This window comes from Bos grunniens, chromosome 5 (genome assembly GCF_055505025.1).
Source record: "Bos grunniens cultivar Pamir isolate PY7600 chromosome 5, Bosgru_T2T1.0, whole genome shotgun sequence".
NCBI lineage: Eukaryota > Metazoa > Chordata > Mammalia > Artiodactyla > Bovidae > Bos > Bos grunniens.
The window spans coordinates 86,657,798-86,684,726 of record NC_141169.1 but is presented as its reverse complement, the minus strand read 5'-3'; the positions used below and the strand labels follow the sequence as shown (position 1 = coordinate 86,684,726).

At 41.5% G+C, this 26,929-nt stretch overlaps 1 protein-coding gene across 44 annotated transcripts in view; it reads right to left on the bottom strand.

The window, feature by feature from the left end:
* SOX5 (SRY-box transcription factor 5) overlaps positions 1 to 26,929 on the bottom strand; it is a 1,169,920-nt gene that overhangs the window by 953,365 nt on the left and 189,626 nt on the right. For 23 of the 44 annotated variants that reach the window (XM_086401750.1, XM_086401772.1, XM_086401783.1 and 20 more), the window contains exon 3: positions 79 to 155. The exons of 7 other annotated variants lie outside the window; for them this stretch is intronic. The gene's annotated coding sequence lies outside the window, so the exon portion shown is untranslated. Of the gene's footprint in view, positions 1 to 78; positions 174 to 26,929 lie in introns of all 44 variants that reach the window. 14 more of the 44 variants (XM_086401754.1, XM_086401751.1, XM_086401765.1 and 11 more) reach the window with 1 other exon arrangement.

Sequence of the window (26,929 nt, the reverse complement as noted above, 5' to 3'; positions counted from 1 at the left end):
CTTACATACTGAGTGCTCTGTATTCTGCTTTAAAAACAGATAATAATCAAAATAAGAAAAAACAAGCAGTTTACCTACCCCTGTGGACCGCTAGCTCCTTGTTGGCAGGAACATCCTTATCATCATCTTTGGGTCACAGGTGGCCAGCACAGCACCTGAGATACAATGTATACCTGTAAATGTGTTTGAAATAATTAAATGATACAGTGGTGACTAGAATCCACTTGGATGGTATGAATTCAATAAAGCAACCAATCTATCTACCTAACCTTTTCCTCTATATCCTATATTATTAAAATTTCAATATATAAGAACATTATGAGTATATGAGCAGTATATATTATTAAAGTAGCAGTATGAATGAGCATACATACTTCATGTATATACATATATATGTATGTATGTATGAATGTATATATCCATGAGAGCTGGACTATAAAGAAGGCTGAGTGCCAAAGAATTGATGCTTTTGAACTGTGGTGCTGGAGAAGATTCTTGAGAGTCCCGTGGACTGCAAATAGATCAAACCAGTCAAACCCAAAGGAAATCAGTTCTGAATATTCACTGGAAGGACTGATACTGAAGCTGAAGTTCCAATACTTTGGCCACCTGATGTGAAGAGCTGACTCACTGGAAAAGACTCTTGAGATTGGGAAAGATTAAGGACAGAAGGAGAAGAGGGTATCAGAGGATGAGATGATTGAATGGACATAAACTTGGGCAAACTCCGGGACATGGTGAGGGACACAGAAGCCTGACGTGCTGTAGTCCATGGGGTCACAAAGAGTTGGACACAACTTGGTGACTGAACAACAACATATATTCTTAGGGCTTCCAGGGTGCCTCAGTGGTTAAAGAATCTGCCTGCCAGCTAGGCAGAAGCAGGAGACTCGGGTTAGATCCCTTGGTCAGGAAGATCCCCTGGAGGAGGAAATGGCAACCCAGGCCAATATTCTTGCCTGTAAAATCCTATGGACAAAGAAGCCTGATGAGCTATGGTCCATGGGGCTACAAAGAGTCAGACATGACGGAGTGACTGAAAAAGTGAAAGTGAAAGTGAAAGTCGCTCAGCCCCATCTGACTTGTTGCAACCCCATGGACTGTAGCCTGCCTGGCTCCTCTGTCCATGGAATTCTCCAGGCAAGAATACTGGAGCAGGTAAGCTGTTCCCTTCTTCAGGGGATCTTCCCAACCCAGGAAACAAACCCAGGTCTCCTGCATTACAGGCAGATCCTTTACTGTTTGAGCCACCAGGGAAATTATGCATGCATATATTCATATACGTTTGAATGATAACTTTATCCTGAAAATTCAATTCTCAAAAATAATTGCTTCTAAATGCTTTGTTGTTGTTGTTTAGTTGCTAAGTCTCATCCAACTCTTTTTGACCCCACGGACTATAGCCTGCCAGTCTCCTCTGTTATGGGATCTCCCAGGCAAAAATACTGGAGTGTCTTGCCATTTCCTCCTCCAGGCGATTCTCAACCCAGGGATTGAACCGGAGTCTCCTGTGACTCCTGCATTGGCAGGTGGATTTTTTACCATGAGTCACCAGGGAAGCTCCTTCTAAATACTTATTCCATTACAGATTCTTATTGTCTCTGGTATCAGTGGAGGACATACAATCCAGTGTTTGAGATCATGTACATCAGACTTATGCTGACACATGTTCCAACAACACAAGAGAAGACTCTACACATGGACATCACCAGATGGTCAACACTGAAATCAGATTGATTATATTCTTTCCAGCCAAAGATGGAAAAGCTCTATACAGTCAGCAAAAACAAGACCAGGAGCTGACTGTGGCTCAGATCATGAACTCCTTATTGCCAAATTCAGACTTAAATTGAAGAAAGTAGGGAAACCCACTACACCATTCAATTATGACCTAAATCAAATCCCTAACGATTATACAGTGGAAGTGAGAAATAGATTTAAGGGACTAGATCTGATAGACAGAGTGCCAAGAACTATGAATGGAGGTTTGTGACATTGTACAGGAGACAGGGATTAAGACCATCCCCAAGAAAAAGAAATGCAAAAAAGCAAAATAGCTGTCTGAGGAGGCCTTACAAATAGCTGTGAAAAGAAGAGAAGTGAAAAGCAAAGGAGAAAAGGAAAGATATACCCATTTGAACGCAGATGCTAGTCCAAAGAATAGCAAGGAGAGATAAGAAAGCCCTCCTCAGTGATCAGTGCAAAGAAATAGAGGAAAACAATAGAATGGGAAAGACTAGAGATCTCTTCAAGAAAATCAGAGATACCAAGGGAACATTTCATGCAAAGATGGGCTCAATAAAGGACAGAAATGGTTTGGACTTAGGGGAGGCAGAAGATAGTAAGAAGAGATGGCAAGAATACACAGAAGAACTGTACAAAAAAGATCTTCATGACCCAAAAAATCATGATGGTGTGATCCCTCACCTAGAGCCAGATGCCCTGGAATGTGAAGTCAAGTGGGCCTTAGGAAGCACCACTACAAACAAAGCTAGTGGAGGTGATGGAATTCCAGTTGAGATATTTCAAACCCTAAAAGATGATGCTGTGAAAGTGCTGTGCTCAATATGCCAGCAAATCTGGAAAACTCAGCAGTGGTCACAGGACTGGAAAAGGTCAGTTTTCATTCCAATCCCTAAGAAAGGCAATGCCAAAGAATGTTCAAACTACCACACAATTGCAGTCATCTCACACGCTAGTAAAGTAATGCTCAAAATTCTCCAAGCCAGGCTTCAGCAGTATGTGAACTGTGAACTTCCAGATGTTCAAGATGGATTTAGAAAAGGCAGAGGAACCAGAGATCAAATTGCCAGCATCCACTGGATCATTGAAAAAGCAAGAGAGTTCCAGAAAAACATCTACTTCTGCTTTATTGATAATGCCAAATCCTTTGACTGTGTGGATCACAATAAACTCTGGAAAATTCTGAAAGAGATGGGAATACCAGACCACCTGACCTGCCTCTTGAGAAATCTGTATGCAGGTCAGGATGCAACAGTTAGAACTGGACATGGAACAACAGACTGGTTCCAAATAGGAAAAGGAGTACGTCAAGGTTGTATATTGTCACCCTGCTTATTTAACTTATATGCAGAGTACATCATGAGAAACGCTGGGCTGGAAGAAACACAAGATGGAATCAAGATTGCTAGGAGAAATATCAATAACCTCAGATATGCAGATGACACCACCCTTATGGAAGAAAGTGAAGAAGAACTAAAGAGCCTCTTGATGAAAGCGAAAGAGAAGAGTGAAAAAGTTGGATTAAAGCTCAACATTCTGAAAACTAAGATCATGGTATTCCATCCCACCACTTCATGGCAAATAGATGGAGAAATAGTGGGAACAGTGGCAGACTTTATTTTGGGGGGCTCCAAAATCACTGCAGATGGTGATTGCAGCCATGAAATTAAAAGACGCTTACCCCTTGGGAGAAAAGTTATGACCAACCTAAACAAAAAGCAGAGACATTACTTTGCCAACAAAGGTGCATCTAGTCAAGGCTATGGTTTTTCCAGTGGTCATGTATGGATGTGAGAGTTGGATTATAAAGAAAGCTGACCATGGAAGAATCAATGCTTTTGAACTATGGTGTTGGAGAAGACTCTTGAGAGTCCCTTGGACTGCAAGGAGATCCAACCAATCAATCCTAAAGGAAACCATTCCTAAATATTCATTGGAAGGACTGATGTTGAAGCTGAGACTCCAATACTATGGCCACCTGATGCAAAGAGCTGACTCATGTGAAGAGACCCTGATGCTAGGAAAGACTGAATGCGAGAGAAGGGGAGAAAAGAGGTTGAGATGGTTGTATGGCATCACTGACTCAATGGACATCAGTTTGAGTAAACTCTGGAAGTTGGTGATGGACCGGGAGGCCTGGTGTGCTGCAGCCCGTGGTGTCACAAAGAGTTGGACAGGACTGAGTGACAACAGCACGGACACCTGTTCAAATCTTGTTTCCACCATTGACTGTTTACAAGGTTTTGGATAAGGCACTAATCTTTCTAAATACCAGTTTGCCTTTAAAACAAAGACAATGTTAGTGACTTTTTAATGAGATTCAAAGAATCAAAAGAAACAATGCACACACACTGCCTGACACACAGAGAGCCCTCAAGAAGTAACATTAAAGTACTATTTGTATTCTCTCCTCCTTCCCCCACCCCGACCCACCCCAGCCCTTATGAACAGCTAACTTCACCCACAGAGAGGGCCTGTGCCTTTGGCTATTAGGGAAGTGATCTCTAGGGCCTGAAAATGTCATGTAGGACAGGAATGTCTTTGTTTGCCTGAGGGATTTGGCCATGGGGTCTCTCAGGTGACGCTAGTGGTAAAGAACCTGCCTGCCAATGCAGGAGACCCAAGAGACACAGGTTTGATTCCTGAGTTGGGAAGATGCCCTGGAAGAAGAAAGGACAACCCACTCTAGTATTCTTACCTGGAAAATTCCATGCACAGTGGAGCCTGGCGAGCTTTAGTCCATGGGGTCGTGAAGAGTGAGACACAACTGAGCGACTAAGCATAAAATAGTCTAATAGTGTGATTCTATGATGAGAGTCGTGGGTCATGTGGTATCAATTTTGCCTCCAAAACTACTTGGAGACTGAAGGTATTAGCCCAGCACTGATGTCCATAGACTATCAGCCCCACGAGAGGTATGTGATCAAATCCCAGTAAAAACTCTGGACACCAAAGGCTCAATGAGTTTCTGTACTTGGCAATGCTCCATGCATACTGTCACATGTCAACGCTGTGAGAGTAATACATCCTGCCTCCAGAGGGCAGGACAACGAAAGCTCTGTGGTTGGGTCTCCTAGCCTCAGATTCAGCATTTATATACTGCTTTTCCTTGGCTGTATCTTTTCCCTGTAATAAGCTGTAACCAAGACTATAACAGCTTTCACTGAGTTCTGTGAGTACTTCCAGAGAGTTTTCAAACCTGAGTGTGGTTTTGGAAAATCCTCAAACGTGCATTTGGTGTCAAAAATGAGGGTGGTCCTGTGTGGAGGACTCCTTGGAACTCTGTAGCTGACTAAATGTACGGTTGGTTAAACTCTCACATGTTCTTTCTTTAGATCTAGAAAGCCCCAAAGCTTTGAAAGATATCTTATTTTATTACTCAAGTAAACTTAACAAAACCCCCATTTAACAGTGAAAATCACTTTAAATTGATGGAGTTTATGTATAGATTGTATGTTGGTTTATTTTTCCATGTATAAACAATAAAATCCTACTCCAGTAATAGACAGAGAAATATTCTGTTTGTTTTAGTTACATAAACAGCAATACTATTTAGAAATAAATGAGTCCCATACCAGTAAAATTTCTAAAGATCAGTAATAGTAGCTCTGTTAAGTTCAGATATTAGAAAGTTAACTTAAGAGGTACACTGGTTTTCAAACAAAATATTAATTAAATCACATGCTCTTTTTGCATCTCCTAAACACAGTACTCAAGAGGCTATTTACAATCTTTTTTTTTTTTTTCCAAATGTCAGTTTGGTAGGCAGAATTTTTAAATGGTCCCCAAATTCCCCTCAACTTGTGAACACATTTCTTGGCACAACATCCAGAATTGTGAATATGATGGGTTTTATTACCACGAATAGGTTGTATTATATAACGCAGTTGACTGTAAAACAGGGAGATTATCTGCATGGGTCTAACCTAGTCACATAAATCTTTTAAATCTTGGTCTAGAGGGACTTCCCTGGTAGCCCAGTGGTTACAAATCCACCTTCCAGTGCAGGGGACATGGGTTTGATGCCTGATCAGGGAATGAGGATCCCACATACTATGGGGCAACTAAGCCCATGCAAACCACAACTAGAGAAGTCCGCTTGCTGCAACGAGGGAGTCCTGCGCTTCTGCCGCAGGAACTGAGGATTCTGTGTGTATTCTATTGACTGCTCTTCAGTCCTTTACTCTGAAAACAGTATCAGTTATGTGCTAGGTTTTGTTAACCATATAAATTCCAGTTATCATTACCAATACTGAAAAATCATAGACGCACTCTGAATAAGAAACCCTAAAAAAGGTACTACGTCATATGCTACAGACTGAATATTTGTGTCCTTCCCAAAACTCATATGGTGAAATCTAATATCCAATGTAACAGTATTAGGAAGTAGGGCTTCGGAGAGGTGCTTAGTTCATGAGAGTAGAACCGTCATGAATGGGGTTAGTAATCTTATGGAAGATACTCCGAAGAGCTCCCCATCTGTCTCCTTCCACCAGATGAGGGCACAGTGAAAAGAGAAACACTTAGGAAGTAGGCTCCCACCAGAAACTAACTGTGCTGGCGCCATAATCATGGGCTTCCCAACCTACAAAGTGTGAGAAATAAATTTCTGTTGTGTTAAGCCACCCAGCTTATGATATTTTTGTTATAGCACCCCATATGGACTAAGACAAAAATGTATACATTGTCTTTTCAATAGATCATTTGGAAAACTCAACTATCTCCTATATGGAAGGTGTTGAGAAGGTAACTCTTAAATATGCTGTGAATTATCTCCAAATTTTCTTGGGCCATTTTAAGGGTAGGAGTAGGCAGTGACTGTACCTTCTTGAGGCTTATGTGGGAAACCAACATATGTTCAGTGCAGAAGACACAGAATCTCTAAGTATCTGAAGTGAGATTGGGGGTCACTTAAAAAGACTCTCAGAGTCTTCGTAAAACATGCTACTACAATTGCTCCCTGTCTCACTCCCTTCTTATTCATTTACTATAACGCTGCCACATTATTTTTTATAAAACACAAATCTTATGTTGTACCTTTACTGAAAATGAACAATTTCAATTGTCTTCAAGATAAAGGCATTATTTCACAAATACATTAAATATTTTAGGGTTTCTCTGGTGGCTCAGACAGTAAAGAATCTGCCCGCAATGCAGGAGACCTAGGTTCAATTCCTGGGTTGGGAAGATCCCCTAGAGGAGGGTACGGCTACCCACTCCAGTATTCTTGCCTGGAAAATCCCATGGACAGCCTGGCAGGCTACAGTCCATGGGGTTGCAAAGAGTTGGACATGACTGAGCATCTGAGCACTCACTCAGATTATGAATGGTTAGGTCCTCTTGGGAGAAGCTCACAGTAGACCTAATCCCTTCTGTGTAGCAGAATCTACAGAATATATACCCCATGAAGGGAGAGTGTTCTAAATTGAGAGCAGGAACCAGGCTTGGAAGTGAGGACTAACCTGTGCTACCCACATATCTTAGGTCTGCTGTGTGATAACGACTCCTTTCTCTCGAACCCTCTACCTCAGTTATGAGCTCCTGGGCACTCAGCCCAGAGGTGACCCTCCAGGATGCAACCTGGGAGATCAGATACTAGTTAGAATATAGGGGCTGTTAATCAGCTTACTTGGAGAAGGCAATGGCACCCCACTCCAGTACTCTTGCCTGGAAAATCCCATGGGCGGAGGAGCCTGGTGGGCTGCAATCCGTGGGGTTGCAAAGAGTCGGACGCGACTGAGTGACTTCACTTTCACTTTTCACTTTCATGCATTGGAGAAGGAAATGGCAACCCACTCCAGCGTTCGTGCCTGGAGAATCCCAGGGACAGGGGAGCCTGGTGGGCTGCCATCTATGCGGTCACACAGAGTCGGACACGACTGAAGGGACTTAGCAGCAATCAGCTTACTTAGTGAGACCACAATCTTGAATGAGAAAATTTGAAAGTGAAAAGCAGCTTCAAGATTTTCAAAACATTTCCAGTGAAAATGTAAAAGCAAAATGTAGATGCTAAGGAAAGAGAGACAGTATGGGAACTCTTGTGCATCTAGAGAGGGAGAGAAGAGACCTCATGAGCAAGGAGAGAGATAGAGCTCAGAGGGGGCCCAGGCTCTCCTGTGTCATGGTATCTAACCTATAAGGAGGTGGGGCTGGAGAATATCAGCTGGACAAAAGGCACCCAAGGGTCTATGGGCTGTCGGTCCTCTTTCACGGACATTACTTGCTGGGGAGGGGACAGGAGCGGACACAAGCCTCTCAGGAAATCCCTCTTGTAAGTCTTACAGCCATCGAACCTGGTGAAGGAGAAATGGAAAAACAGAGGCTGTAGGAGCAAGGAGCCTCAAAATGTCTGTGCTGTGGTCCATCTTCCCCAGTCCCAACACATACACGGGCACACGCACAACACAGAGGAGGAAGGGGAAAGGAAGAGGAACCTCAAGTTGAAGGCTACGGGAGGCCCGCAGCAGCTGCTCCAGCTCATATCCAGGTGGGGCTAATTGCATCAGCAAGGACAGAGGCCCACAATGGCCGAGGGAAGATGCCAAGAAGGATACAGGGGACAATGCCAGGGCCAGCATGCATACATGTGACCATGTGATGCTCCACACTCCCGTACCAGCTGCAATGATACACAAATTCCCCAAGGATTTGTTGTTGTTTTTTCAGTGGGGCTGGAGTTGGGTGGCAGCCGAAGGCACAGATGTGAGCAGTCATGCTTCCTGGGGTCATGTTAGTACAGGGTTTCCATCTGAGAGGACTGTGGCCTTATATTTTATATCCATGGTGCCCCTCTCACCCTACCCCGCACCTGGGCCTGGACAGGGAAACAAAGACACAAATTAACAAACGGATGATTTGATAGTAAAGACACTGAGTTATTTTATGCTATTTCAAGTTGGCTTTTTATTACCTTTAAATCTGCACAGTAGGGTTGGGACTCAGGAGCAAGAATACATTATGAGAACAGCTCCATTTTCTTTGTATATTAGAGTAGAAATGCTAAATTTTGACCCAATTAGATGTGTCCCAAAATTATTACAATATCATATCATATCATTTTCCTATTTGTGTGTCAGTTGCTCAGTCACATCCAACTCTTTGCTACCCCATGTCCTGTAGATCTCTCGGCTCCTCTGTCCATGGAAATCTTTAGGCAAGAACACTGGAGTGGGTTGCCATTCCCTTCTCCAGGGGATTTTTCCCAACCCAGGGATCTAACTGGGGTCTCCTGCATTGCAGGTAGATTCTCTACTATCTGAGCCACCAGGGAAGCCCATTTCCTTATTTAAATTACTCAAATTGCCATAAAAATCTTTTTTTTCTTTATACCTTCTCGAAGCAAATCCACTTATTCACATACTGTTGAAAGTTTCATGTTAGCTCACTCAACAAACAAAGCAACCAAGAACATCACTTTTTTAAGGGTTGGTAAGAAAGATGACCACTTAAACTCCCCTGCCAGCCCCAAGCATCTTTCCCAAGTATCCTCTTGAGAACTCTGCCAAAAAGACACATGATCTAAAATCTTAAATTGCTAAAATCTGAAATATTAGGGTAATTTCCATCATTTAAACCCTTAAAATATGTTTTCTTTGTGGTTCCTTCTACAAATTTCAAGAACCCTCACATGTTCCATTTAATAACTCCATACTACTACTACTATTACTACTACTACTATTACTACTACTACTACTAAGTCACTTCAGTCGTGTCCAACTCTGTGTGATCCCATAGAAGCCCGTCCCTGGGATTCTCCAGGCAAGAACACTGGAGTGGGTTGCCATTTCCTTCTCCAATGCATGAAAGTGAAAAGTGAAAGTGAAGTCACTCGGTCGGGTCCGACTCTTAGCGACCCCATGGACTGCAGCCTACCAGGCTCCTCCGCCCATGGGATTTTCCAGGCAAGAGTCCTGGGTGGGGTGCCATTGCCTCCTCCGAATAACTCCATAGGTACATGCATACTAAGTCACTTCAGTCGTGTTCGACTCTTTATGGACTATAGATCGCCAGGCTCCTCTGTCCATGGGATTCTTCAGGCAAGAAGACTGGAGTGGGTTGCCATATCCTACTCCAGGGGATCTTTTGGACCCAGGGATCAAACTCAAGTCTCCTGCAGCTCCTGCACTGCAGGTGGACTCTTCACCGCTGAGCCACTGGGAAGCCCAACTCCAGAGCACTTGGTAGCAGCACTGTGCTGTCACTGGCACTGTACTGGAACTACAATTAGAATCTATCTGCTAGCTGCATGTTCTGGACCTTTTGGGGTACTTTATTCATCACATTAAACTGTGGCCTACACAATTCCCAGAGTTCCACCCTTCTCTAATATTCCCACCACAGGTAGATGGTAAGTTCTCATGCTATCTTATTAACCTTTCTAAATCATGAATGTAATCACAAACAATGTTAACTGATTTGCCAATCATGGTAGGAGATTGATAGTTCTCCTACCATGATAGGATTATTCTCCTATCATAGATTGATAGGAGAGTCACCTTAGGAGAACTGATAGTATGAGGAGCAAGAAACAAGAACTTACAAGAAGAGTTGGATGATTCATTGTACTCATAATCAAACACTGATCATTTGTAGTAGTTCCTATGAACAGACAATATACAGCCTTGAGGTACTCTCTTCCCAATTTGGAACCAGTCTGTTGTTCCATGTCCAGTTCTAACTGTTGCTTCTTGACCTGCATACAGATTTCTCAGGAAGCAGGTCAGGTGGTCTGGTATTCCCATCTCTTTCAGAATTTTCCACAGTTTGTTGTGTTCCACACAGTCTAATGCTTTGGCATAATCAATAAAGCAGAAATAGATGTTTTTCTGGAACTCCCTCTCGTTTTCAATGATCCAGCGGATGTTGGCAATTTGATCTCTGCTTCCTCTGCCTTTTCTAAATCTAGCTTAAACATCTGGAAGTTCATGGTTCACGTACTGTTGAAGCCTGGCTTGAAGAATTTTGAGCATTACTTTACTAGCATATGAGATGAGTGCAACTGTGTGATAGTTTAAGCATTCTTTGGCATTGCCTTTCTTTGGGACTGGAATGAAAACTGACCTTTTCCAGTCCTGTGGCCACTGCTGAGTTTTCCTAATTTGCTGGCATATTGAGTGCAGCACTTTCACCACATCATCTTTTAGGGTTTGAAATAGCTCAATTGGAATTCTATCACCTCCACTAGCTTTGTTCATAGTGATGCTTCCTAAGGCCCACTTGACTTCACATTCCAGGATGTCCGGCTCTAGATGAGTGATCACACCATTGTGATTATCTGGATCATGAAGATCTTTTTTGTATAGTTCTGTGTACTGAGTGACTGAACTGAAAAAAGAGACACTGTGCTAAGTGCTTTACATGTTATTGTTATTATTTACTCACTATGTCATGGTTGACTCTTTACCACCCCATGGACAGCAGCACGCCAGGCTTCCCTGTCCTTCACCATTTCCCAGAGTCTGCTCAAACTCATGTCCATCGAGTCAGTGATGCCATCCAAACATCTCATCCTCTGTCTGACCCTTCTCCTCCTGCCCTCAATCATTCCCAGCATTAGGGACTTTTCCAATGATTCAGCTCTTTGCATCAGGTAGCCAAAGTATTGGAGCTTCAGCTTCAGCATCAGTCCTTTCAATGACTATCCAGGGTTGATTTCCTTTAGGACTGACTAGTTTGATCTCCTTGCAGTCCAAGGGACTCTCAAGAATCCTCCCGAGCACCATGGTTCAAAAGCATTAATTCTTTGATGCTCAGCCTTCTTTATGGTCCGGCTCTCACATCTGTACATGACTACTGGAAAAACCATAGCTTTGACTATATGAACCTTTGTTGGCAAAGTGATAGCTCTACTTTTTAATACTCTGTCAAGGTTTGTCATAGTGTTCCTTCCAAGGAGCAAGTGTCCTTTAATTTATTACATGTCATATCTGGCTTAATTCTTACAACAGCTCTATGGGAGGGGTACTTTTATTATACACATTTTACAGGTGATAAAATTGGCACAGGAGATTCAGAAATATGCTCAAAGTCACAAAGCTAGAAAGTCTCTAGTTAACTATGAAAATCCTACTAGTTGCAATCAAAACAACCCAACCAAACACAGTGAAAAGTGCAAGACCAAAGAAATCCCCAAATCACTGTATATTAGAAATGTTCAACATAACCATTTCTGGAACTAGTTAAATAAGAATGCAGAAAAGTTATTGCTCAAAAATTTTATTTTCATGAGGTAGTAGTATACATTTAAATGCATGCAAAGTTAAAATTGGAAAGAACACAATCATTTTTCATTCCTTCTACAGGTAAGGAAAATTAGTTAACTAGGGGAATGGCCAGAGAAGGCAATGGCACCCCACTCCGGTACTCTTGCCTGGAAAATCCCATGGGCGGAGGAGCCTGGTAGGCTGCAGTCCATGGGGTCACGAAGAGTCGGACACAACTGAGTGACTTCACTTTCACTTTTCACTTTCATGCATTGGAGAAGGAAATGGCAACCCACTCCAGTATTCTTGCCTGGAGAGTCCCAGGGACAGGGGAGCCTGGTGGGCTGCCGTCTATGGGGTCGCACAGAGTCTGACACGACTGAAGCGACTTATTAGCAGCAGCAGTAGCAGCAGGGGAATGGCAGGACTGCGCCCAGACCCCAGAGCTCCTCTTTTTTGACCCAGTGCTCTTTTTAGCGTGTTCCTAACCCTTTTGGGAAAGGCAATAGTGGTTGACAGTGCAGACTGTGATGTCAGAATGCTGTCTGAATTCTTGTTCTCATTTACCAGCTGTGCCATCTTATGCCTCAGTTTCCACATCTGTAAAATGTCATAATTCCTACCGTACAGTGTTGTTGTAAGGATTACACTAATTAATACATACAAAATACACAGAACCATCCCTAAGGACTGTAGTCTGCCAGGCTCCTCTCTCCATGGGATTCTTCAGGCAAGAATACTGGAGTGGATTTCCATGCCCAAGAACTTAAGTTTGGTCTTTATTATTATTACAGTATCGCATTTGGGGGCGGGTGGCTGGGGGGAATGCGGTGAAAGGGAAGCCAAAACATCAATCGGCACCCAGAAGTATACAGAAGAGAATAGAAAAGGCATGTTAATACCATTTGAGATATCCCACTCTTTCCATCTAAGAATTCTATTCCTTAGCTCTCCCCAGCACACCACATAGATAACTGGGAGTACATTTTTGTCAAGACTAGAGATAGAGGAAACACTGAACAAAGTAATTTATGAGCCAAGTTTTAAGGATTCCTAGCTTCCAGACTTAACTTTATCATTTTCAACTGGATTCTAGAAAGTCAGGTCAGGTCTCCAACTCTCAGTTTCCTTCTCAGAACTTTCCTATAAGCGTGATACTTCTGGAAGGTTTGCAAGTTTTCATTAATAGCTGCAGCCAAGAAGGAGATTTCTGATCTTAATTTTAATCATTCTAACCCAGTGAACAATATATAACCTTTAATTACCAAATCTTTTGTTTTCTTGTTTTGCATCAGATTTCCTGCCATTATTAACTTAGGCATGATTATAGGAAAACACGTGTAATTTGCAATTCAAAACAGTCTCTAATCTTAAAAGAATTTCCATGGGTGGAAGAAATGGCGCACAAGTCCCCTAGCTCTGTCCCTTGCATAGCCCACCACTTGCTCAAGGGATCCTAACTCATAAAGGAGAAGTGCTGTACAGCTTTAAAATGACTTCATTCCCATATTTACATATTTTTAATAGGGCTATGATGAATCTCCTTCCGCTTGACTCCTATTTTGAGCTGTGATATTTTAATCTCCATTCTTGCTGCAACTTAGCAGATGAATGTGCAGTGTGACAGAGCTCAGAGGAAATAGTATAAATAAAGCAAAGTGGAGCTATGACATCTCACATTTTATAGCTTTTTTATTGTAGCCGAAGCATAAACAGAGCACAGCTGTGTTATACTTACCGCTGTGAGCGCTCCCTCCATCCTCACCCCCTATTGCTTTTAAAAAGACAGAGCTCTTATTCAGAAAGCTTTGGCTGTGGGTAGCATGGCCCCACCAGGGACAGCCTCTACCCCAAACCTCTACCTTTGACTCATTTCTGCTCTTCCAGATGCAGATTTGTGGAGTTCCACATCATCCCTCTGACTGAAAAGCAACATGACAACCCCAGCCCAGCCTGCACCGCAGCAGAAGCACCCTACTCCTACATATTGAAGACGGTATCAGAGCCAAAGCTATAATGTTCACTCAACACAAGCATGGGCTTCCCAGGTGGCTCAGTGGTAAAGAATCCGCCTGTCAATGCAGGACACGTGGGTTCAAACCCTGGGTCAGGAAGATCCTCTGGAGAAGGAAATGGCAACCCACTCCAGTATTCTTCCCTGGGGAATCCCATGGACAGAAAAGCCTGGTGGCTATAATCTATGGAGTCGCAAAGAGTCAGACATGATTGAGCAACTAAACAACAACGACACGTACCCAGGGATTGAACCCAGGTCTCCTTCATTGTAGGCAGATTCTTTACCATCTGGGCCACCAGGGAAGCCCAAGGCAGGGGATAATAATTCATCAACACTCTCCTAGTAGGAGACACACAACTAGCTGGAAGTATTCAAAAGAGTGCACTCTCTTAGTGAAAGCCCCTTTTGGAGTGAAAAAGCTGTATTTTTCGCTTTCAAATGAACTATTAGTCATGTTTGGGTGAAGGTTGTAAATGCCAAGAAGACCAAACACAGTGAGAGTGAGAAGAGTGGTATTAAGATGCACAAAATCAATACACGTGCTAACGTAATAAATTCTCAGGCTGGTTACATATTTCACAAAGGTCAAAGCCAGAGGAAAAGACAAATTGCAAGCATCTTCTACACTCTGACGAATACGAGGTTATATACGCAGGGTTGATTGGTCCAAGACAAGCAACTGATCTAACAGTAGCCAATCAGAGTTCTTCCCAGAGATATTTTATTTAAGTAAAATGGAAAAAATCATCAGGCTTTAGAATTCCCGTGCTGTCATCGATGGTGCCATTTCCTCCCATATGGAGAAATTTCTACTGCAACAAGAAAGAGCAAAGTCCACACCCAAAATGACACGGACACAGGAGAGGTGTACTGAGCCATGACAGAGTATGACTCCCTGGTTCCAACCATTCCTGAGGCCCATTCAAACTCCTGCATCACCCTGAATGTAGTCATTTGCCTTCCTTGTATTCTTTTACCCAACCAATTCCAACTTTTTTTTTTTCCCTTAAGCTGCCTCAAATTGGGTTTTATCACTTACGAAAAAAGAATCCTATTTCACCTTCCAGAAGAAGATTCTTTTTTCAGCTGGGTTAGGATTTATTCTTTCTTTTTCAAATACCACCACACTATTTATGGGAAGGAAGGAAAACCCTCTGGGCTTGTAGAGGAATATGTAATGAATTTCAAAAGACACATGCATCCAAGTGAAAAGAATATAGGGGCATAGTAGCCTCTACACCAGTGAAGTGAAATGAGAGACGGGAGAAAGAAGATTGATTTGCATCATCATTAACATGGAAGGAGAAAAGAGGGAGAACACAATGACCGCGAGAACCACCTCCATTGACATACGTCATTGTTTCAAAACAACAGGCCCAACTGGGCTAACACAGGAGCAAAGTTGGTATCCCAAGCTCTCCAGCTATCTATCCGCCCAGAGTCACTCTTCTGCCAAGCTCATTGTTTACCAAGCTGCCAGCCCAGCCCAGGGATCTGATTAGCAATTTGCACTTTTGTGAGAGGATTAACAGAATTCCTTTGTTTTGATGTCGGATTATCAAACTGCATCTTTAAAGAGGTGTGACCTCATCCAGATTCATAAGCCTGCTCCCTCGAGAATGACTTGAATTTTCCTCCACTTGTGTAACATATAATTTCATAAAGGAGTTACTGTCAAAACATGGTACTCAATTCTTGATGTGTGCAAAGAAGCACATTTGTAATGTAAATAACCTCAGAAGTTTTGTGATATTTTAAAATAACCCATCTGGTGGGAAAACAAGGATTTTCAACCCATTTGGTTCCAGCACTAGTAAATTAGTGCGCATCTAGCTCTGATAGAACCCGCAGATAAACCCCCTTCCCCAGCTAAGACTCATGATGCTTTTATTTTTAAGGGTGAGTATTTCTAATCAACTCATACTCTCGACAAATCTTTTAAAAAGAAAGCAGAACACACATGAGAGTAAACTGAGGCAAACCAAAGAATTTGATGGCTACAGCCAAAATGGTAATGATCTCAAATTGTTTACACTGCATGGTTTATACATCCAGCTTTACCCAAATATAGAGATGAAGGAGGGAAACACAATAAGAGTTTTGCATTTCTCAGTCTGTTCAGTAACAGGCAACTCATCAAAAAGAAAGTCCCTAAAATTTCCACTGAAGTTTGAAACCAGTAAAACATCCAAGGGGGAGGACCTCTATAGGACAGTATGCAACAGGTTGTGGAAAAGTAGCCTTCAGACTCTGCACTAGTATAATGTTTGCTTCAGATGGCAATCACAAATGAAATGCACAAGAGCAATCCAGCCTCTGACAGGCATGCATTACTGGTGAGAGAACTGCGTCTTGGGAAATACATAAATGCCCATTCAGCTACAAGTGGCAAAAAGGGCAGTCCAGCCTCAGCTAATGACCAAAGCCAGACACTGCTGCAGATCAAGGGGCAGTTTTATTCCTTGACAAAGGAATGAGAGCATTTTGTTTTATAAAGAGGAATCAAGAGTATTAAGTGTGTTTATTTTAAATATTAATATAGATTTGTTACCGCAAACTTGATAGATTGGGGACTGTGTCTTTAGGGACCTTTCAACTGTAAGAGTGGCTTGAGGTAAAGAATCTGCTTGCCAGTGCAGAACATGCAGGAGACATGGGTTCAAACTCTGGGTCAGGGAGATCCCCTGGAGGAGGAAATGGCAACCCATTCCAGTATCCTTGCCCAGAGAATTCCACAGACAGAGGAGCCTACACAGCTACAGTCCATGGGGTCACAAAGAGCCAGACACGACTTAGCCACTGACCACGCAGGCACACTCTAGGCAAGCCCTGATAAATAAGATGTCAGGTGTGCTGATCTGTTTGTAAATACAGCATATACACACAAGACTATTAAATCTATGGTTCTTAATGAGTGGCTGTGTGAATTAATGAATTCTCTTGGAAAACCATTTTTAATACAATCAAGTCATGCACCCCAACTTATAGCCTGTAGGTGGAATGAGAACATACTTTTCTGAAAAAAAAAAATCTCAACTGTGACTCTGTAAATGCCTCTTAAACAGCCCTCACTTATACTTGGAAATAGGTCTTCTATGTGGATTATTTGCAAGTCTTGCCTTATTAACTAAACTGAAGTGCTCTTAAAAAGGTGGATCATGTCTCTTATGAGCTTCCTACATTAACCTGTGGGGCTTCCCTGGTGACTCAGCAGTAAAGAATCCGCCTGCCAATGCAGGAGATGCAAGAGACATGAGCTCCATCCCTGGGTCAGGAAGAGCCCCTGGAGGAAGCATGGCAACCCACTCCAGTATTTTTGCCTGGGAAATCCCATGGCCAGAGGAGCCTAAAGGAATACAGTCCATGGGGTCACAGAGAGTCATACACAACTTGGTGACTAAGTAACAATACAACAGTGATCTGCACAAAATTTTGTTCAAAAAAGTTGGATAAATAAATTCAGAAGACTTGTATTTAACTAATAGGGCTGTGATAGATGTTATTAAAGCAGACAAATTCTTTAGGGAGAGCAGAATGAAAAAAAAAATTTTTAATAACTTGACTTTAACCCCAAAGCTACATGGAATTCAAGAAGAAAACAATGTGCATTATTTATGCCTTCTCTAGCCATAATTACAGAGCACCAGCCATAAATAACCTTGAAATATTCATTTATTCAATATATATTTATTGAATGTCTCCATTTGCCAGCAACTATCCTGGGCTCTAGAGATACAGCAGTAAAGAAAACAGACCAAGTTCCTTGCCCTTGTGCAGCTAATATTCTAGGGAGGGAGACAAAAAATTAACAAGAGAAATGAATAGCTGCATTACTGTTAGCTGTTGCTATTGTTTAGTCACTAATTCGTGTCCAGCTCTCTGAAACTCCATGGACGACAGCCTGCCACGCTCCTCTGTCCATGGGATTTTTACAGGCAAGAATACTGGAGTGGGTTGCCATTTTCTTCTCCAGGGGATCTTCCAATCCAGGGGATTGAACCCATATCTCCTGCATTACAGGCAGAGTCTTTATCAGTGAGACACCAGGGAAGCCCACTAGGTAAGTTAAGGAAGTGCTGAGGAGAGAAATTAAAGCAAGGGATGATAGAAAGTGTTTAAGGGAGGATTAGATGAAATTTTACAGGAGAGACAAGGGCCTCACCTAGGAGTCATTTGAGTCGAGACCTAAAGAAAGTGCTAGAATGAGTCATTATCAATAGCCTGAGCAAGATCACTGCAGGCAGATGGGACCTCGCAGGGGTGCGAAGGTACTGTGGGGTCAGTGCCCAGCTTGTTAGAGAAAGAGCAGTGGGCAGAGGGAGGGAGGGAGGCAGGATAGGAGTAGAAGGGCAAGCCAGCAAGGAGAGGGGGCACGGCTGCCTCTGCTCTTTGAGCATCATAGTTAGGACCCCACTCAGGAAGAAAGCCATTGGCCTGTCCTGAGCAGAGAAGAACACAATCTGACTAATGTGATTTTTTTAATTAATTAATTTTTATTGGAGTATAGTTGCTTTACAATGTTGTGTTAGCTTCCACTGCACAGCAAAATGAATCATCTTTACATATACATCCCCTCCTTTCGATTTGGAGATATATGTCCCCTTCCTTTTGGGTTTTCCTCCCATTCAAGTTACCACAGTGCATTAAGTAGAGTTTCCTGTGCTATACAACGTGTTCCCATCAGCTGTCTATTTTATGTGTGTGTGTTCAGTCACTCAGTCGTGTCTGACTCTTTGTGATCCTATGGACTGTAGCCGCCGGGCTCCTCTGTTCATGGGATTTTTCTGGCAAGAATACTGGAGTGCATTGCCATTTCCTCCTCCAGATCTTTCCGAGCCAAGGATTGAACCTGTGTCTCCCATGTCTACTACACAGCAGGCAGATTCTTTGCCACTGAGTCACTGAGGACACGGTATCCATAGTATATGTATGTCAATCCCAATTTCCCAATTCCTCCCACCCCACCCCTTTCCCCATTGGTATCCAGACATTTGTTCTCTACATCTGTGTCTCTCTACACAAATATGACTAACACACTTAACACATTCAAGGTTCACCCTGGCTGCCGTATAAAAACAGACTCAAGGGGAATAAAGTCAGAAGCCTAGTAGGAGACTTTGGCCACAAGCAGAAATAATGGTGGTTTGGAGCAGACTAGAAAGCAGAGATGAGGAGAGGTGGTCAGAATCCTGGAAATATTTTGAGAGTAGGGCTGACAGAGTTTGGCCCAGGGATTAGATGGACTATAAGTGAAAGGAGTCCAGGATGATGAAAGGTTGGGGTCTAAGCAATGGGGAAAATGGTCTAAGCAAAGGAGCTACTTGGCAGGTGCTTTCACTGAGCTGAGGAAGTCTTCAAGGGGAGCAGGCATGAGGACCATGTCCATAGCTCATTTCATGTGCCAAGTGGAGCTGTCAAGGCCATTTGGGTAGGATGTATATGGAGCTCAGGAGAGAGGTCACAGTGTAAAAGAAATTTATATTACAAGACAAATTTTCCTATCTCCAACCACTAAAAGTGGTTGTTTTCCAATGAGTCTGTATTTAAAAGATGTGGCAGAATTTGCAGTATCTTTAATAACAGTCTTTCAAAAAGTACAGAAATGTGTATATAGCCATTTGATTTTAATAGAGACAATTCCTTAAAGTTCACCATACGCTGGTAAATCATAGGCAGCTAAATTCATACAGTCAACGTATGTAATAGATGTTAAGGTAATGGCCTGGGTTTGCTGGTCTGACTTGATATATGACTAGAATTTATTTAGATATTCCAGGACAAATATGTAGCACCGTGGCTAGATAGGTAGGTCTCACTTTTTGGGTTTTTTTTTAGGAACAATAAGGAAACTTACACATGTGCTTCTGAGGGTCTGTTGATAAGAGCTCATGCTGAGTATATTTTAAGTTTCATGTTTTATCTTTATGATGTATGTGGAATTTTAAAAATAAATCTAAAAGGTTAAATGTTTTAAAGTATTTGCTAAACTACCTGACTTTCCCCCCAAATCTTTAGGTAAAGTTGACTTTGAATATAGTAAGATACTTTGCAATCGGTATCATCACTACCATCATCATAGCTTTTTAACTAAGCCCTGCCAGGTGTTAGGCCTTGTGCATTACTTTTACACTATATACCAGGCCCTGTACATTGTTTTGTATGTGTCAAATCACTTAATTCTAAGGACAAGCCTATGTTATTCATAAATATTTCTTACACTAAAGCCACATGTCTCCTGACAAAAATTTATAAATAGAGAACTGTCTTCTCCTTCAATGTGAAAAAGCAACAGGAAAGACTCAAACAACATACATAAATATATGGAGTCAGAAAAAATTGAGAAAGCTGTACTCCTGTACACTTGTAATATATATAACTAGGAAATGCCTATCTGAACAATTATCCTATACCGAATGTCCTATACCAAAACAAATGACCCATACCAGTGAAAAGCCATCCATCACAATGAACTAAAAATAATCAGAGTTGCAAGTTAATAAAAATTAAATAGCACTTGTAGAAGTAAAAAACAAGTAATTTAAAACTATTGGATTTTAGGGACTTTCGTGGTGGACCAGAGATTAAGACTTCATGCTGTCAATGCAGTGGCTGGGGTTTGAGTCCCTAGTCAGGGAACTAAGATCCCACATCTGCATTTTTTTGGTGTAGCCAAAAAATAAATAAATAAAACATAAAACTATTTGCTTTTAGTAAATCATAAGTTTTACTGTACAAAATATTGGGGGGTATAAGGCACTTTCTTAAAAAAAAAAAGAAATTTTTAATCAAGTATTTATCAGATATAATGTTGATGTCCAGAAATAAATAGATAGAAAAATACACTTCCACAGTCTTGAGTAGTTCCTCCAATCCTTCATCCATCTAAGCTGGCAGAGCATGTCAGTGGTTTATCAGACACCATCCACATTTGTAAATGAGCCTCCTCCTCGCGGTATTTTAGCTCTGGACCATGTAATGATTACACTGCTATATACTTAATGTACTAGATATGAAACACGGACCCAAGTATCAACTTTAGAAAATCCCAAAACTCATCAAATACCTCCTCTAAAGTCATCCCAATAAGGAGCCTGCAAACCACGGGGTTGCTAACTACGGCACCTCTATTAACATGGTCATTCTACTGACCCTCCACTCTTCTAATATGCTGTTCATCATACCTAGTGGATCCCGTCTCTGCAAAGGGAGACGTTTCAGAAGGCATGCTTCTGGGTGAGCACAGGGTCAGATGTGGGTTACCTGGGGCTATCACTCCGCTTATAAATCCAGAAAGGGTCCTGGTGAAACACACAGGGGAGAAGACACACACGCTTCTTTGACATCTTTCGTGCATCGTGAAAGCCGACTCTAATTTTCTTAGAAAGACTATTAAAGGGCGATCTTTATACTGGCATTTTAAACTAAAAACAAATAGCAGGGCTAATATATAATATACATCCTCAGTGAAATTAAGTAGGCAAAGTTTATTTCTCCAAATCCTACAATCTTCTTTGAGGACAAGCTTCTTTCTTGTTCTTCTGCCACTTCTCTGACCACATTATAGTCCAATTTATTTGTTCAGTGAGATTGAACTCAAGTACACAGTCCATATTTACACTCTCCCTTTGCTGTCTCTTCCTCATCAAAAGGCACCTACTGTTTGTTCTTTTAGTCAATGCCCAAACCTTAAACTTCCAAGATCACAGCTGCCAAATGATAATACAATCAGTGCCAAAATGCCAGTGGTTAAAGACAGAAACTTGGAATTGCAAGGGAATCTTCAGAGGTAATTAATTCAATCCTTCTCTTAAAATTGGAGCCCTCTTTGCTATGTCACTATCATCATCTCGGATTCGGGCCAACTCTACAGCCAGAGATCAAAATTTACTTAATTTTGAGGCAACACATCCAATTTTAACCTTCCTTTCCTGGTCTCAGTTCTCCAGCTACACAGAATATCTTATGTTTTACACACCAAGATGCACCCAGCTCTGTGCCCAGGGATACTGATTTCAACGAAATCACATCAAGAGACTTCTTTGTTCCCAAGCTTCTGGTTGGGTTTTGAAAATAAGAGTCACGAGCAGGAGATAGAGAATAAGATGAGTGAGGTCAGGATACGTCTTTCTGCAGCTCTCTCCTTACAATGGTCACAGTCTGGAGGTGTATCCAGTCAGGTGGGCCTCTCCAACCTGCTCCCCTCTGCTGATCCCCTCAGGCCCAGAGATGCTATCAAGCCTGTAATTTTTACCCCCAGAATATCAACCCTTGTCTGTTCTTTTTATTAACAACTTTATTGGATATTCTACATATACCATACAATCCACCCATTTTAAGTGTACAAGTCAATGGTCTTTAGTATGTTTGTAAAGCTGTTCAGCCAGCACCACAATCAATGGTGGAACGTTTTCATCACTCTAAAAACAAGCTCCGCACTCATTAGCAATCATGCCTCCCCTCTTTCTTTCCAATCCTTCAGCCCTAAGGCAGTCACTAAATCTGTTTTATAGATTTAGCTATCTGGACATTTCATATAAGTGGATCATACAATATACGTTCTCTTGTGACTGGCTTCTAATTCACTAAGCATAATGTTTCCAAAGTTCATTCATGTTGAAGCAGGTATCAATACTTCATTTCTTTTTGTTGCCAAATAATATCCCACCGGAAGAAGAAAACTTGTTTTACCTGTCCATTCGTTAGTTGATAGATATTTGGGTTGTCTGTTGTCTCCACTTTTGGCTATTGTGAATACCTCTGCCATGAACTTGGTGTATACATTTTTGTGTGGATGTTTTTATTTCTCTTCAATTAACCTCAGATTGGAGTTGCTGGATTATACGGCAACTCAACCTTTTGAGGAACTGCCTAGGCTCCTTCAAGCAACTACCCACGTAACATCGCCATCAGTGATATATATGGCTTCTGCTGCTGCTGCTAAGTCGCTTCAGTCGTGTACGACCCTGTGCAACCCCATAGATGGCAGCCCATCAGGCTTCCCCGTCCCTGGGATTCTCCAGGCAAGAAGAACACTGGAGTGGGTTGCCATTTCCTTCTCCAGTGCATGAAAGTGAAAAGTGAAAGTGAAGTCGCTCAGTCATGTCCGACTCTTCGCGAACCCAAGGACTGCAGCCTACCAGGCTCCTCCACCCATGGGATTTTCCAGGCAAAAGTACTGGAGTGGGGTGCCATTGCCTTCTCCGATATATGGCTTCTAGTTTCTCCATATCCTCACCAACACTTGAGATTATATCTGTATTTTATATTGTAGCTGTCTTAGTGCATGTTAAGTGGTATCTTACTGTGGTCTTGGTTTTTTTAAAATTCTATTTATATCCTTATAACGACTACCTTTATTAAATTCTCCTCAAATCATTTAAGTCCATCATGTTTCCTGCCAGACCCTGAATGACTCAAAGGCTAATCATTTTCCATATTTTTGAAGGTTGTTTTGAATCCTCTTCAAGTTTTTTCTTCAAGCTAAACAACTCCTCTTTATATGAACTGTTTCCAGATTACTTATCCCCCTAACTCACTAGCGTTAGACATTAAATTACCAATGTCCTTCAAATTATTTCACCCATGAGTGACATATATGAGCTGACCAGTACACATTTTACCAGATGATTATCTCATTGCTCATGGACACTATATTCCTTATATCAATGCTGTTAAAGATGACAATACCTCTTGTTTGAGCAGTTAAGTCCTACCATTGGCTTATACGAAATATAAAATCAACCAGATGATCTTGAGAATGTACTATCTATTCAGAGAGATTTAAAAACTAAATGGAGAATTACTTTAACACTATTAAATTTCATCACTTTAAGTTTTAGCCAACATCAAGCTTATCACTGACTTCTGAGTCATTTGCTTCACAGCAGCAAATGAGATAAAATGGGCTAACATGCCAAATGTTTCTTTGCCAGAAAAGGCAATCAAAGCATTAGTTTCCTCTCTTTCTTCATCTAAGCTCTTAATGAAAATAATAAAAGAGGATAAGCCAACAAATACAATGAGTGGCACCTGACTATAGAGCTCTCTTTAGGTTGAGAACTATATACTAATCTATATCTTTTACATATGGTTCTTCAACTGCTCATTCATATTACCACTTTGTCAAGCAAACTAATTTCCTTTCTCTCAAAATTTTACAAGATATTATGAAACTACATTTTATAAAAGATGATAACTGACAATAGGGTAGCTCTATTAAAAAAAAATTACGGTAATTTCGTACAGTTGGCTCTTAGAGAACCCATACTGACTTCTTGTGAACACTGTTTTCCTTCTATGCTCAGAAATGATCTACCTTATAACACAATCTAAGATTTTACTGCAATCCTTAAAACATAACATTTTAAAAATATAAACTTTTCTTTCATTTTAAATTCAGACTAACATTTATTCATCTTGAGTCTTCTAAACATCTTGTCTTCTGTGCCAAATTTTACCAAAAGTGGGTTTTGTAAAACAATATCTAAATAGTAACCACTCCCATCATCGTATACCTCCTTCCCCAATAGGTATAATTATGGGCACTCTGATAATTTAATATTTGAGATTAAAAAATCTAAATATGTATCAGCCTGGCTTGTTCTCCTTTCTGTACCCCCAAGAACCAACATCCAAACCTTCAGCTAGGACTATTCATAGTATATGAAATCTATACCTTTTGGTTGCTTCTCATTAACTCTACTACTGTGTCTCTAGTCCAAGCCAGGAGCACATCTAACTGAACTGCCAAAATGATTTCCCCAGTGACCTCTCTACTTCCATTTTTGTCCTTCTTCATCTACTCTCCACCCAACAGCCAAAGCAGACTTTCAAAAATGCACATCTGACCAAGTCACTGCCTCACTTACACCAGCTTCTCATCACATTTAGAATGAAATGTCCATTGACAGATGAATGGATAAAGATGTGGTACATAAAAGCAATGGAATATTCCTCAGCCGTAAAAAGTGACAGAACTGGGCCATTTGTAGAAATGTGGATAGACCTAAAGACTGCTGCGAAGTAAATCAGAAGGAGAAAAACAAATATCATATATTAATGCATATATGTGGAATCTAGAAAAATGGTACAGATCAACCTATTGGCAGGGCAGGAACAGTGATGCAGACACGGAGAACAGACATGTAGACTTGGTGGGAAGAGGAGAGTTAGACAAACTGGGACAGTAGCACCGACATAGCCTCACTATCCTGTGTAAAATAGATAGCTTGTGGGAAGCTGCTGTAAAGCACCGGGAGCTCAGCTCAGTGTTCTGTGATGACCTAGATGGATGGAATGGCGGGGGAGGGAGGGCCCCCAGGGAGGGGATATATGTATACCTATAGGTGATTCAGTTCACTGTACAGCAGAAAGTAACACAACACTGTAAAACAATTATCCTCCAATAAGAAAAATTCAAGTAACCTGCCCCCTGCCTTCCTCTCCATCTCCCTAACGTTCCCTCCCACGCTCACCATCCACCACCTGCTTAACTACACTAGGTTTTTTGCTGTTCCCAGAAATTAACAAGCTCAGTGTCTCTTCTGGGACCTTACTTTTGCCATCTCCTCTCCCTAAAGTCTCCCCACATGTCCTTACATGACTTCTCATCCCTCAGGTCTCGTGTCATCTCCTCAGAGAACTCTGCCTGCTCTCTTTATCTACAATAACACTTTCAGTCTTACTCTCTACTCTACTGTATTTCCTTCATTCAGTTTATCACTGTCTTGAAGTATTGTACATTTATTTGTTTATTTCTATCTCCACCTTTAGAATCTAAGTACTTTTGAAGCAGGGCTTTTTCTATCTTGTTCACCAATCCACAATCAGCTGCCTGTAATAATAACCAACACCTAGTGAGCCCCCAAAACACATTTTTTAAATAAATTGAATAAGAATCCCCAAGGAACAAATCTAATAATATAAATTCTGATCTTGGTAGAAACCAGGAGAAACACGCAGGGCTGAGAGCAGTTTTGGTAAATCTTCCCATCACACTATGCTACAAGATACCCACATGACAGCACAGTCCTCGTTCACAAACTCCATCAATCAAGAGACCAACAGGTCTGGTCTGAAGCCGCCGATATCAGGGAACCACAGCACACAAGAGCCTTCAATCTCCAGTGTGGTCCATAAGTATTTTTTTCCCCTATCTCAGCCACCACTCTCCCAATTATAATAAATGAATAAAGTAGATTGAAGCTAAGGAAAAATAAAGCAAAATTAGAAGCTGGCAAAAAGCAAACCCATTGCCTGGGGCAGCCTGGGGCTGATGGATGATGACAGCTAGCAGACAAATCCTGTTCCCCATTCTAAATTCTGTCTACTAAACAAATTAGCAAGCTCATCAATATCTGCACGGCATTTACCTTCTGCGGCAACAGCTGCTGCAGAATCACGATGCTGACTTTTGGGGTTGTGGTCTGGCCGATGGGACGCATTCATTGGCCAAGCAGGGTCGGAGATGACAGAAAGACAACCCAATATTATAGGAGACAGTGTGTCAAGGGCTTGGAGGATAAACAGCTTGAGAGTCCCCCTACTGAATCTACTACTTGCCCCTGCCCCTCCCCCAATAGCTAGATGTTTACATGATGAGATGTGAAAAGTTCATTCTTGTGCTAGTAATTAAATGTAAAACTTACAATAAAGACATTAAGTAATTAAAAAGAAACTTGTGACATCCATAATCTTGTATCTGGACAATGCTTTAAAACATGATCGTTTTCATGAAAACATGATCATTTTCATTCAGTGTAGAGATTATATTCTAAAATGGCAAAAATCTTCTCTTTTAAAAAAAATATGACATTATACTGTCTTCTATTGTAGCATAAGAGAAACTTTGTGCCTCATCTTCAAAGAAGAAGCGGTGAGACCAAACACAAGATATGCACACATGTTCAGTCTTGTCCGACTCAGGGACCCCATGTACTACAGTCCACGTGGATCCTCTGTTTATGGA